Here is a 12669-nt window from a genome sequence, read left to right on the forward strand (position 1 = left end):
AGTGACTCATTAGGGATGAAAATTGCCACTCCATCCCTGCTCCCCCATGGTGTGCATTGTCTGTGGAAAGGCACAGGGTACCCACAAAGATAGTTTCTTACCTTCATCAAAAGAAGGAGCTAAGAACTGTGGACAAAATGGCTTCCCTCCATATCTAAAAAGTTCACACACAGCTGGAAGGAAACACATTTTCAGGGCCAGCCAAATAGAAGACCATGTTCAGGGGCAGGGTGTCTCCTGGTGGGGCTTCCTAACAGAGCTCCATGCATGATAGCAGGACATAACAGCCTCCCCTGTGATGTCATCAGAGCACCATTGTGATAGGTGACTTCATAACCATGTGATAGGGACTGTGAAATGCATGTGGCTGCTTCAGCATGGTTCCTGAAGTGTCTGTGGTAGTGTTTTGGGGGGAGAATACTATGCAAAAGGGTGGACTGGTTCCAGGCGGACTGCATCCCGGGGTCTAGATAGGGTGGGTATGAGCAGGGAGGGAAGAGCATCCCTGCCACCTGCTTACCTAAAATGTGACTTTCTCCTGCCCTTGACACTCCCACCACTCAGGCCTTCAGACCCAGACTTCGTTCTACATCAGCCACTCCATGCTCTCAGGATGGCACATGCGTCATGAGTTCTTCCAGCAGTTCAGCTTGCAAATGAGCTACCCAGCCTGTGGACTTGCATGAGCAGGTTCCTGTAATGAATATCATTCTTGAACTGATAGGTAGATAGATAGATGATTGACAAGTAGATAGATGATAGATAGATAGATAGATAGATAGATAGATAGATAGATAGATAGATAGATAGATAGATAGGATAGATAGACAGGTAGATAAATAGATGACAGACAATTATAATTGATAACCAATAGGTGATAGATAAACGATACATAGGTAAATAAACTGATTAACAAAAGCTGCTGCTGCTGCTTGATGATGATGATAGACAGACAGACAAATGTATAGGAACGAGCAGGTGAATGGTGGATAGATAGATTGGCTGACAAATGTTTGGATGGATGGGTGGATGTATGTATGGATGGATGGATGGATGGATGGATGGATGGATGGATGGATGGATGGGTGGGTGGATGGATGGGTGGGTGGATGGGTGGGTGGATGGTTAGATGGATGGGTGGGTGGGTGGATGGATGCATGGATGGATTCATGGATGCATGGATGGACAGATTGTAACCTGTTCTCTGGTGGACATTGTCTCTCACAGATGAGAATGGGGAGTTCTCCACTTGGATTTTTTTCAGGGAGGTGCAAGCTCATGCCACAGGAGCCACCAGAGGAGCAGCAGGCCAGAAGCGGCTGTCCCTGGCCCCCCAGTTCTCAGTGGCATCAAACTCCACTGTCCTTACTCCCCACACTGCTCAAACACTTTATGGAAATGCAACATAGCTGGAATCCAGCCCAGCAGGGTTCACAACCCAAAGGAGGAACTGTAGAGTCGACGAAAGAAGACTTGGACCAAGAGGAGCAGTTTACACACTCTGGCACTGAGACAACCCAGCCTTTATATGTCTATTTCTTCACAGCTGAAAAGCTTTTACACTCATTTTCTCATGTACAGTCTCTTCTAAGAACTTCCTAAGCTTAACAGTAATGGGTACACTGTACTTTTCCCCTTCCTTCTCCTCCTCAATCCCTGCGGTTTCCTGCTAACCATGAACTGTATCAAGAAAGAGGAGGCATAGTTTCAGCAATCGGTTAATATCTAACCCAGATCACTGGTATACAACCAGTTTGACTGTGGCTGGCGGCAACTGCAGATTCAGTAGAGAAAGGTGATAGACTACATACCCAGGAAATTCTGATTTAATTATTGGTACCTAGCACTTCCCCATACCCTAATTAGGAGATTTCATTTGTCTAATGCCCAGGGCTCCCAGCCAATTAGTAACCTGAGTCAGTTCCTCATCCTTTCTTGGCTCACCTCTAAATGTTCCTATTAAGTCTTGGAACCAACGGTCCAGCAAGAGCTTCCTAACCTTTGATAATCGTCTAGCTGTCGTTTACAACAGGTCGGTGGGCAAATTGCTGTCAGAGCCAAGTTCACATTGGGAGAGAACAACTGGACATTAGCTGAATAACCCAGACCAGGCCTCGTGTTGACTCAACCACATCATCATTATTACCAAACAGAGGAATAAGTGATCTGCTCTGCTCCCACCATCCTCAGAGACGAACAAGAATGACTCATGGCCCGAGCTTGCTTCTTCTCATTCTGGGGAAACATCTATCTCAGACAAAGTGAAAGTAAAAACTGCCAATAGCAGAGCCAAAAATGCAAACGGCGAGGCAAAAGAGAACCAAGCATTCCCTTGGGAAGGACCAGGAGACTCTGCGCTAATATCCGCATGGATCCTTGCCATGTGGGGACCCAACTCCTTGGGCCTTGCCATAAGAAGAACTGTATGCATTACCCTCGCACACTCTTGGGCACTGCCACAACATGAGGGGACAAAGAATGAAGAGTCATAGAGCAACCAAGTGCCTGGCAACCAGTGAGTGTGGACCAAACCGTGTTCCACACCCACTATGGAATGTCACTAGCCTTGCAAAGGGAGGAGGATCTGGTACAAATTTTGCATGGGTAGAGCTCGGGGACCTTACTCTCTGCAGCATAAGCCTGTCACCAAAGGATAACTTCTAGGAGAGTCTCCTTGTAGGAGACAAAATCAGACACAGAGAGGAAAATGGTGGATGCCAGGAGAGGGGCTCAGGAGCTGCTATCATGAAGGCCTTAGGAGTTCCAGAGATAGAAGGCAGTGATGGTCACACAGCAGTGTGAATGTGCTTGAGGACACTGGACCATTTGCTAGAAGACGGTTGGATGGAAAGTTTCATGATGTGTATATTTTAGTTATAATTTTTGGTTTGTTTTTGGTTGGTTGTTTGTTTGAGACAGTATCACTGTGTAGTTCTGGGCTGGCTTGGGACTGACTCCCTGTCCTCCTAGCTAAGCATGCCAGCTGCCACTCCTTCCTTTCCATGCCTTTTAAAGCATGTGGATTGTTCTTATGACTCTTCCTTGACAGCTCCAGCATGTTTCAAGGTTTGGAGGGTGCATCAGGCAGCATCTTCCCTAAGCAACAACTCAGGGGAGGACAATTTTATTCCACCTCTTGGATGTTGGCCCCATCATTTGGTTCTATGGTGAGAAAGGACAACCCAGCTAGGAGAAACAGCAGAGCAGCAAAGCAGAGCAGCTTGCCTTGTGGCATCAGGAGACTGAAAAATAACAGGAAAAAGCTAGGGCTGGGTACACCTACAAAGACACATCCCCAGATACCTACTTCCTCCAACCAGGCCACATCTTCCACAGTTCTGCCTCCTCCAATAGCTCACTCAGATGTCAAAGTCATCAAAGGACATCACCAACATCTTTTTCTTTTTTCTTTGTTTGTTTGGTTGGTTGATTGGTTGGTTTTGATTCTTGGTTTTTATCAAGACAGAGTATCACTATGTATCTTTTGCTCTCCTGGAACTCACTCTGTAGACAAGGCTGGCTTAGAACTCACAGAGATCTGTCTGCCTCCTGAGTATTGGCATTACAAGCACATTTCAGCCTGGCTCAGAAACATTTTTACAGGCGCTCCCACTAATGTGCTTCATCACTAACCCAGCTGTCTCACAACCACAATCCAATCAAGCTGACCACCCAGGTCAACTATCCCAAGGCTGATTCATCAGAAGAATCTGTCAGGGGCTCCCAGTTAGAGATCGAGGCCTAGGGGGAAATTGTGCCTGATTCATTAGCAATGCCTGTCACGGGCTTAGGAACATCAACTGCCATGTGGCATGGTTGTCTACCATGACTTAAGGTGCTTAGCCCTCAGTGGACACTTGACCTTAATGCAAGGCTAAAGCAGGGCATGCTGGATGCTGGAACTTTCTTGGAGTCTCCAACTGGTAACAGCAGAATAATTTCCAAGTCCAGGATAAAGTCAGGTCTAGCACAGTGCCCTCTGCCACTCTCAGAACACCCGATTTGCCATAAACCTGTAATTTCCCTTCCTACTTTTTCAGATCAATGAAGTCAAATATGGTGTGAAGAGAAGGGCTGCAGGACTCCACAGCCAGCCAGTTTCTCTCTTCCCAGGAGCCCCTGTTCAGTAACCATGCTAAGAGGTGACTGACCGGGTGATTGAAATACATTCATACTAAAAATATTTTAAAAGCCCTTCTCTTGATTTATACCCAAAGAAAATATCACCAAGGAGAAGGAGTTTTCAACTCAAGTAGCTCTTATTCCTGATCTAACTAAATTAGCTCTTTAGAACCAGTGGTTTTGCTCTGATGCCTGTAATAAAGATAACAATAATGCGCATTTAGAGGGTGGTTTATCCTCTCCAAAGCACAGGTCTTTCGTGCTGCACAATTCCCTTCATCCCAGCTGGTGCTCGGTGTGACAGGGCCAGGGGAGGGAAAACGGGGGGTCCCGGGTTTCCCAGAGGCTGCTTACAGCCAGCAAAATCAGCACATTTTTCAAACATGAATGGAGGCTGATTTCATATGCTTCAGAGGAGGAGAGACAAGAAGGCCAGAAGGGTCTTCCTCTGCTGAAGACTGAGCAGATGTCTCCCAACTCACACCCAGAAGCCCCAACCTACAAGATGATGGCATTTGGAGACAAGGCTGTTGGGAGGCAAACAGAGTTAGATGAGCTCATGGGGATGGAGCCCCCCATAAGGGGATTAGCCCCCTTATAAGGAGAGACACTGGGCTGGAGAAATGGCAGTAACAACAGACCAAACTGGGGTCCTCACCTTAACTTCCTCTCCCTCCTTCCACGAAAAGACCAAGAACACTGCAGTGCCCCATATTCAGAGAGGCTGTCTTTGGTAAGAAGAAATACTAACCAAATCCTGAGGCTCCTCACAAGAGTTTCCATGGGCCTGTGGGATGGTTCGGCAGTCAAAGACATTTGCCACACAGCCTGACAACCTGAGCTTGGTCCTTGGGACCACATGTTGGAAGGAGAAAACTGACTCCCACAGGTTCTCCTCTGTCTCCACAACTGTGACAATTGTGCCCCTCTTCCCACATGCACAGATAAATATGTATGATAAAAACTGTTTTAAATTGCCTGTCATGAATAGGAATTTTGTCCCTGGCAGGCCAGGATTCAGAGACAGGGTAGCTACAGGTCACTAGGTCAGGTAGGTCACACTGGGGAAAAGTGGGCCTAATCCAACAAAATCAATATCACATAGGAGGAGGAACTTGACACCAGCACCCACAGGGCCACCATAGGGAGATGAAGGCAGAGCTTGGTATGATGCTTCTCCTAGCCTAGAAATGCCAAGGACAGCCACTACCCCCAGAAACTGAAGCACAACTAAGGCAGGCTTTCCTTGATCAACCCCTTCCAGGCTCCTCTGAGCTCTGTCTCCATCTTGCTCCACAGACTTGACAAACACCGGCAGAACTTCGGATTGCTAAATGACCTCAGGCTTTCTACCTGTCCAGCTGAGAGGCTAGGACAGCCTGAAGAACAGGCTGCTTCCCCAGCAATGTCTGTATCCCAGCCCTAATGCTCCTCCTACCCCTCTGAGCACAGAAGCCTGCCACTCACTGCCCTACTACCAAGCCCAGATGAGCTGTATAAGGACTACCCTGTGGTAATTTAAAGGAAAAACGTCCCCCATAGGCTCAGGTACTTGAACACTTACTCTCCAGTTGGTGGCGCTGTTTGAGAGGTTTAGATGGTGCAGCCTTGCTGGAGGAAGTGTATCGCTAGGAGCAGGCTTTGAGACTAAAACCTCAGGCCACTTCCAGTTTGCTCTCTCTGCTTCCTGCTTGGAGTTCAAAATGTAAGTTCTCAGAACCTGCTCCAGTGGGCCTTGCTGCCATGGCTCTCATGAAGGACTTTATCATTCTGGAACTGTAAGCCCAGATAAACTCTTTCTTCTTTAAGCTGCCCCAGTCATGCTTTTCCTTACTTCTGTAACCTTCCTGGCTGGGCTCTGCTTACACACCCTCCCGCCCCACACCCGCTATCATTCTCCTTTCAAAGACCATTAAATCAAAGTGAGTCCGTCCTAGTTGGAGGCTTGCTGTTTCAATAAGCACTACTGGTGAAGTCTGTCCTCGTGGATAGCTCTGCTCTGTCCGCTCTGCAGCCTTGACCCCAGAGACTATAAGCTCATGCTGTGGTTTAAGTGTGGCCTAAAGGTGTATGCATTAGAAACATCCCAAGACCCCAGTACAAAAAGGTAGGACCTTGAAGAGATGGGAAGGCCGTGAGCTCTGCCTGCAGGATGGATTTGTTACTGAAAGGAGTTGTACCCTCTTGCTCTCGTGCATAAACATTTTTTTTCCATTCTGCCCTCTACCATGGGTGAGTAGTAGGTCTTTACTGGATGTCTGCCTCTCACCAGAGCTTGTCAGCAGTTCCTTGACCTCAGGCTGCCTCGCCTCCGGAACAGTAAGAAATGAAGTTGTTCTTTACCAATCACCCTGCCTCAGGCATTATGTCACAGCAACTCCAAACAGAGCCGGCAGTGACAAGCTCAGCTTAGATTCAGGGCACAGACTCCACACCCGTGGGTCTGGCTATTCCCTTCCATGGGCTGACGCCCTCAGTACCCACCTGGGTCCCAGGAAGGGTGTGGCAGCCCCACCTCCACCCCCATTACCATACCTCTCCCCACTCTTGACCCTACAGCAGGTAAAGGCACTTGCTACACAGACTGACGACCTGAGTTTGACCCCTGGCACCCCGCATGTTGGAAGGAGAGAACCAGCTCCCACAAGTTGTGCCCTGACTCCACAACCACGCTGTGGCATGTGTCCTGGGAAGGCCCGCCTTCCAGGAAACAGAAGTCCCCCTCACCTCGTGCAGACGGGGGTCAGTCTTAAGGGTCCCTGATGACTGAGTCGGGCCTTTCTGTAAGAGCGGTGGGAAAGCTGAGAAGGCCCCCTGTAAACCCCCCCACCCCACTCCTGTTTGTTAGCTGTCTGCAACGGCCCAGTGACCAAGCACTTGGGACTTCATTATTCTATTCAGTAAAACTCACAACCTCTGTTGATTAGCCACACACACACACACACACACACACACACACACACACACACTCACAGCAGACTCTGGCGAGCTCTTTCCCACTCATCTCTTAACTCACTCTAAGCCTGAGGGCTGGGGCAGGTACCATCACAAGCAAACCATTTGGCTTTCTCATCCAGAGTGACACAGCCAGTGAGCGGAAGAGAAATGTTTGCATGCTGAGTCCTGACCCTTCCTTCTGCTATGGGGGAACTCACACCCAGCAATGCATAAGCAGGATTATGTGGACAGAGCACCGGAGGCAACCTCATCCTAATTGTATTTTCCAGGCTTCCTTCTCTGTTCAAATGCCGCTTCTGTTCCAGGTGAGTCAGGTTGCGTTCTGGAACTTGGAAACAAGGTCAGATTACCCATCCCACACACACACAGAGAAGTTCCTTCCACAGGCATTGGTTTGGCTCAGGTTTGTCCTCTTCCCTCAGTGAATGACCCATCTGAGGGACAGAAACAAGGTGGGACCACATGGCCTGGGATCTCTACAACTCTCTAAATCCAGTTAGAGGCTCAAGCATGGAAAGATATGGCCTGACCAGCGTCAGCGCAGTGCATTCCAAGAGGCATGGTGCATTACACTGTCCTCTCCACCAGCATGGGGTGTGGGGGAGCATCTGCTTTTAGAAAGCAGAACACCCTGGAGAGGGAAACTCTGAGGACCTCAGCTGCTGGAGGCACGTGCTGGCTGTGACACCAGCCATTTGCTCTCTGTGACGGAGGCAGGGAGTAGCTCGGGCCTTTAATAACTGAACTCCCTAACACCGAGACCCTGGACCCCAAGGCACTTCTACCAAAGAAAGCCAAGGCTGAAACCAAGCAGATGTGGCTGAGTAGATCCGGAGCACTGCACTCTACGGCGAGAGTAATTAATGAGAACTTTTACAATGGCAAGGATGTCTGATGGGAGGGGCTCCCCATAATCATTAATATGAAAAAGGACATTAGCAATGGTACACTACCACACTCTGGAGAAAAGGGGAAAGAATCCAACATCAGGGCAAGTGAAGGAGGGTACCTGGACTACCTGTGGGGCAAGGCTACTATTAAAATAGAGAAAATGAAGTCATTCTAAGGTCACCTGAACCAGCCTGAAGCTCACTGAACCATCACAGAGGAAAAGTACCTTAGCCCCAGGACAAGCTGAGGAAACCAGCCAGCCAGTACTGTAGTCATGCTACTGCTACAAACTGACCTCTGCTGAGTCCTACACTCCAAGGAGACATCATGATGGACCAGGATCTTTTCACACACAGACATCCAGGAGTCCAAAGCAGGAATATTCTGTGAGCAGCCAGCTTCAAAGCCTATGTTAGCGTCATGGCGTGTTTTGATGGGGGTGGAGGAGGGGTAAAGCATATGAGCACTTAAAAGGGAGGAGGTTGGGGAAATGACTCTGTCTAGAGTGTTTGCTGCACAGGTATGACAACTGTAGCTCCCAGTGCCCACGTCAGTGCCAGAGCCATGAGAGCCCACTTGTAATCCTAGTGCTTGGAAGATGGAGACAGAACTATTTGGAGCAATCTGGCTAGCTAAATAGTAGCCAGTGCTTGTCAGTGCACCCTGGCTTCCAGTGGAAGACCTGGGGCCTTAGTACTTTTCTACTGCCATGATAAGACACCATGACCAAGGCAACCTGTCAAAGAAAGCATTTAATTTAGGGGATCAGCAGGTTAAAGTCCGTGGCCATCATGGTAGAAAGCATGGTAGCAGGCAGGCATGGCACTGGAGCAGTAACCAAGAGCTCACATCTTAAGATATAACCACAAAGCAGAAAGAGAGAGACAGGGAATGGCAAGTTTTTTGAATCCTAAAGCTCACTCCCAGTGACAGACCTACTCCAATGAGGCCACACCTCTTCATTCTTCTTAGAGAGTTCCACCAACTGGGGACCAAGTAACTAAACATATGAGCCTATGAGGGCCATTTTTATCCAAACCACCACACTCTCCATTGATGAACAAGGTGGAGAATGGCCAAAGATGACTTCCAAAGTCAGACTGGGGCTTACACACATACACGCATCTACACACCATATGCACAGATACATAGGGAAAAGGAGGGAGCTATTCTAGATGAAGAGAGACTGGAAGGTAGGACAGTAAACATCATCTTTGTTTGGATTTTGGCACACTTGGGAAATCTGATAGATGTCTTAGACAGTAAGATCATGTCTACCTTAACAATTGTTGAGTATGGTGATTCTCTGATGGTTGACGGGTGTCAAGGCAGAAAGTAGGCTGAGTGAGATTATGTGAAAACAGGGATTCTGGGAAAGGGAGGTGGGCTCTCCATGTGGGTGGTCCTCATTCAATGGAAGCTCACACCTCCATCCCTGCACGAGTCAGCTCCTTTTAGCAGACCTCCCCCACATGTCTACACATCCAAGGTTCTCTCCCTCTGGAGATTGCTGTCTGATATGACTGGCCATGTGGTCATCATGCCATGAGGAGTTGCATCTACCTATGTAGGAGGGAGCCACCAGGATGCCTTTGCCTGACTCAAAGAAGCAAACAAGACTCTAGTGTGTGTGTGTATGTGTGTGTGTGTGTGTGTGTGTGTGACTGTCATGTGTAACTATAGATACACACCATATGACATTCTATTAGTGCCACAGGAATCTCTACCTCCAGGTTAGATTTTTGCTGTTTCAGTTATTCATAGTCAATCAGCTTTGAAAATAATGAGCAGAAAATTCAAAAAGTAAACAATATTTTCAAATAAACCATATTCACACAACTATTGCTGGAATATGAGGCAGTTATAATGAGCTGTCATTTGCCTACTGTGCCAAACACATAAACTAAACTTCATCACAGGGATGTATGGATAGGAAAACCCTCAGCGTGTCTGTACACACATGTAATGTGCATGCATGCCATCCTCACGTTGGGCTGCAGGCAACAATTCCACATGCCACTGAGAGTCGGGAGGGTGTGCCTGCGATGAGGGACCTCTGTGGATCTGTGGTGTGAGCTCTATATCCTTTATAAATATACATGAGCACATGTACATAGCATACACGCTAACATTTCCAGATCAATAGTGACACACGGATTTATGCTGGTAGTGGTGGTGGTGGCGGTGGTGGGTTGTGTGTGTGTGTGTGTGTGTGTGTGTGTGTGTGTGTGTGTGTAAGGGGGGAGGGGCACGTGCCACAGCACACACATGGAGGATGGAGGGCAGCTTCATGGGATCATTTTTATCCTCCACCTTTGCAGGGATTGAACTCAGGTCATCACCCTTGCACAGCAGATGCTTTACCTGCTGAGTCATCTCACCAGCACACTGTTCTAGTCTTTCAACCTATCTGTAGGGTGGGGTTTTTTTTTTAATGTTTTACCATAAAAATGCAGGCTTTGGTGGGCAGGTGGTTTGTTTGTTTGTTTGTTTGTTTGTTTGTTTGTTTTGAGACAAGGTCTCACTGTGTAGCTCTGGCTGACCCCAAACTTGCTATGTAGACTATGCTGGCCCCTAAATCACTATGTTGACCAGGCTGGCCTTGAACTCACAGAGATTCATCTGTCTCAGCATGTGCTGTGTTGTAGGACCTTTTTTGGTATTCCCTTTCTATGGCCTTTGTGATCAGGTCCAAACTCAGAGCCTGTTCTGGGAGCTGTTGGGTGTTGAGGGACCATTAAGCGGAACCCCACATCCCCATCCTGATTCTGGAGCAGCTGAGACCTGAGGTGAGAAGTCCTCCGGTGTGCGGCCAGTGTATGGAAGGATGGCCACAAATGACAACCATTGGCCCATGATCACTAGACACAGAGATGGCCCTGAATGGCAGCTGTCAGCACCTGGTCACTGCGTAGAGAGATGGCCCCAAATGACAGCATCTAGGGGAAGCCTGAGTCAACCAATTCTATTGTCCTCCCTGCCACTAATCAAGAGAGGGGGAAGGAGAACAGCTCAGACTACCCCGAGCCCAACCCAACCTTGGTATCAGAATGCAAGGAGCAAGGGGAGTCATCAGACAGTGGGTTAGCCTCTGCAGAGGAGTAAGGGACAGGGCATGAGACCAGGGACAGAGCAAGAACCCCAAGGACAGTCCCAGCTCCTCCAAACCACATCAACAAAGCCTCCTGAGGTCTTCCCTTGGGCTTCTGGGACCTCATAAGTTGCAGGATCCTTTATCTTCTTGGCCATTTCCTCCCCAGATTCTTGGAAACTAGAGGAATTCATCTAAATTTTAACCTCAGAGACCCAACCTTTAGGGCTCTCTGCTCCTCTAGCCCACTGCAAATGAGAGCCAAGGAAAGCCATTCTACAGAAGCAGCTCCAAGCCTGACAGCAACTTGTATCACAGTTAAGGGAGGGCCTATATTCAACAGCTGGGAGTTTAAAGACTACTACCACTCAGTACTGCCCAAGTGGAGACAGGAGAATTTTTACAGCTTCTCTCTAACCCACATAGCCTCTGGGAAGTACTTCAGCAATCTCTGTGGACCTTAAAGATGTGACTTTTGTCAGCCTAGCAAACTCACATCTAGAGACACACTGAAGATTGGCAGGCAGGAGGCAGCATCAGCATGGACAGGGAGATGATGCTGGCCTAGCTGAAGACCGGGAAACACAGAATGTTGTCAACAACAGCATAAGCAGAGGGCCAGAGGGAGGCTGACTGAAGAGACTGGAGAATGAGTAAACAGAGAAGAACAAAGTCCTCTCAAACAGCAAGAGGGAAGAAACGGTAAAAAACAAAAAACAAAAAACGGGTCATTCTCATTCTACACAGGAGACATAGAATGACATATAATGAAGCCCATGCAAATTCACACATACACACATACAGACACACCCACAAAACCTCAAGACCCCAAGGTCCAGTTCAAGGTTTGCTGAGTGCACTGAGTTCTCCTCCTCCCACCTTGCTCTAAGAGAGCATGCACACTCCATGTTAACTTGTAACAAACAGGGAATGACAGGAGCCATGGCTCATGTCTTGCAGGATGACTTGGGTAAATGGGTTCTCCGTGACCCTTCTGAGCCCATGTTCTCAGTGCATGTATGACTGCAGCACATCTGAGGGTAGCTGCCCCTCCACTTTTCTGTTTCCACAGACCAGCCCCTTATTCACACTTGGTTCACAGTTGTGCCTGCAGGATCCATGATCCTCACACACACCCCAAGCACCTGCAAACATTGCTGGGCTATGAGGCTAGGTGTGGGAACTTAGAGCTTGCAGGAGAGAATGTGGTAGGTGTGAATGATAGGCATGACAGGGGGAAAGGGGAAAGAAGACAGCTGGGTTCCCACATATACGAGGCAAGAAAGACCCTGTGCTTTGACAGGCCTCGTTTAAACCTCAGTTCTAGGCCAAGAATGGTGGCACACACATGGCAGAATCATGAGTTCGAATCCAGCCTTGGCTTCATAATGAGACAAGCAAGCCTGAGCTCCCACTGTTACTAGCTGTAAGACCTCAATCGACTCACAGACCTTCTCTACCTCTGTGTTTCCATCTTAAAAGGGGTGCCAAAAGCCACAGAGGTCCTCAGAGGTTACAGAGAGGGTCAGCGAGATGGTGACGAGTGACAAGTGTGAACGTAACTCAGTGCCAACCTGACAGGAGGAGGCAAAGCAGAAACAGACTGT

Source organism: Psammomys obesus, unplaced genomic scaffold (genome assembly GCF_907164565.1).
Source record: "Psammomys obesus unplaced genomic scaffold, mPsaObe1.curated_primary_1811, whole genome shotgun sequence".
NCBI lineage: Eukaryota > Metazoa > Chordata > Mammalia > Rodentia > Muridae > Psammomys > Psammomys obesus.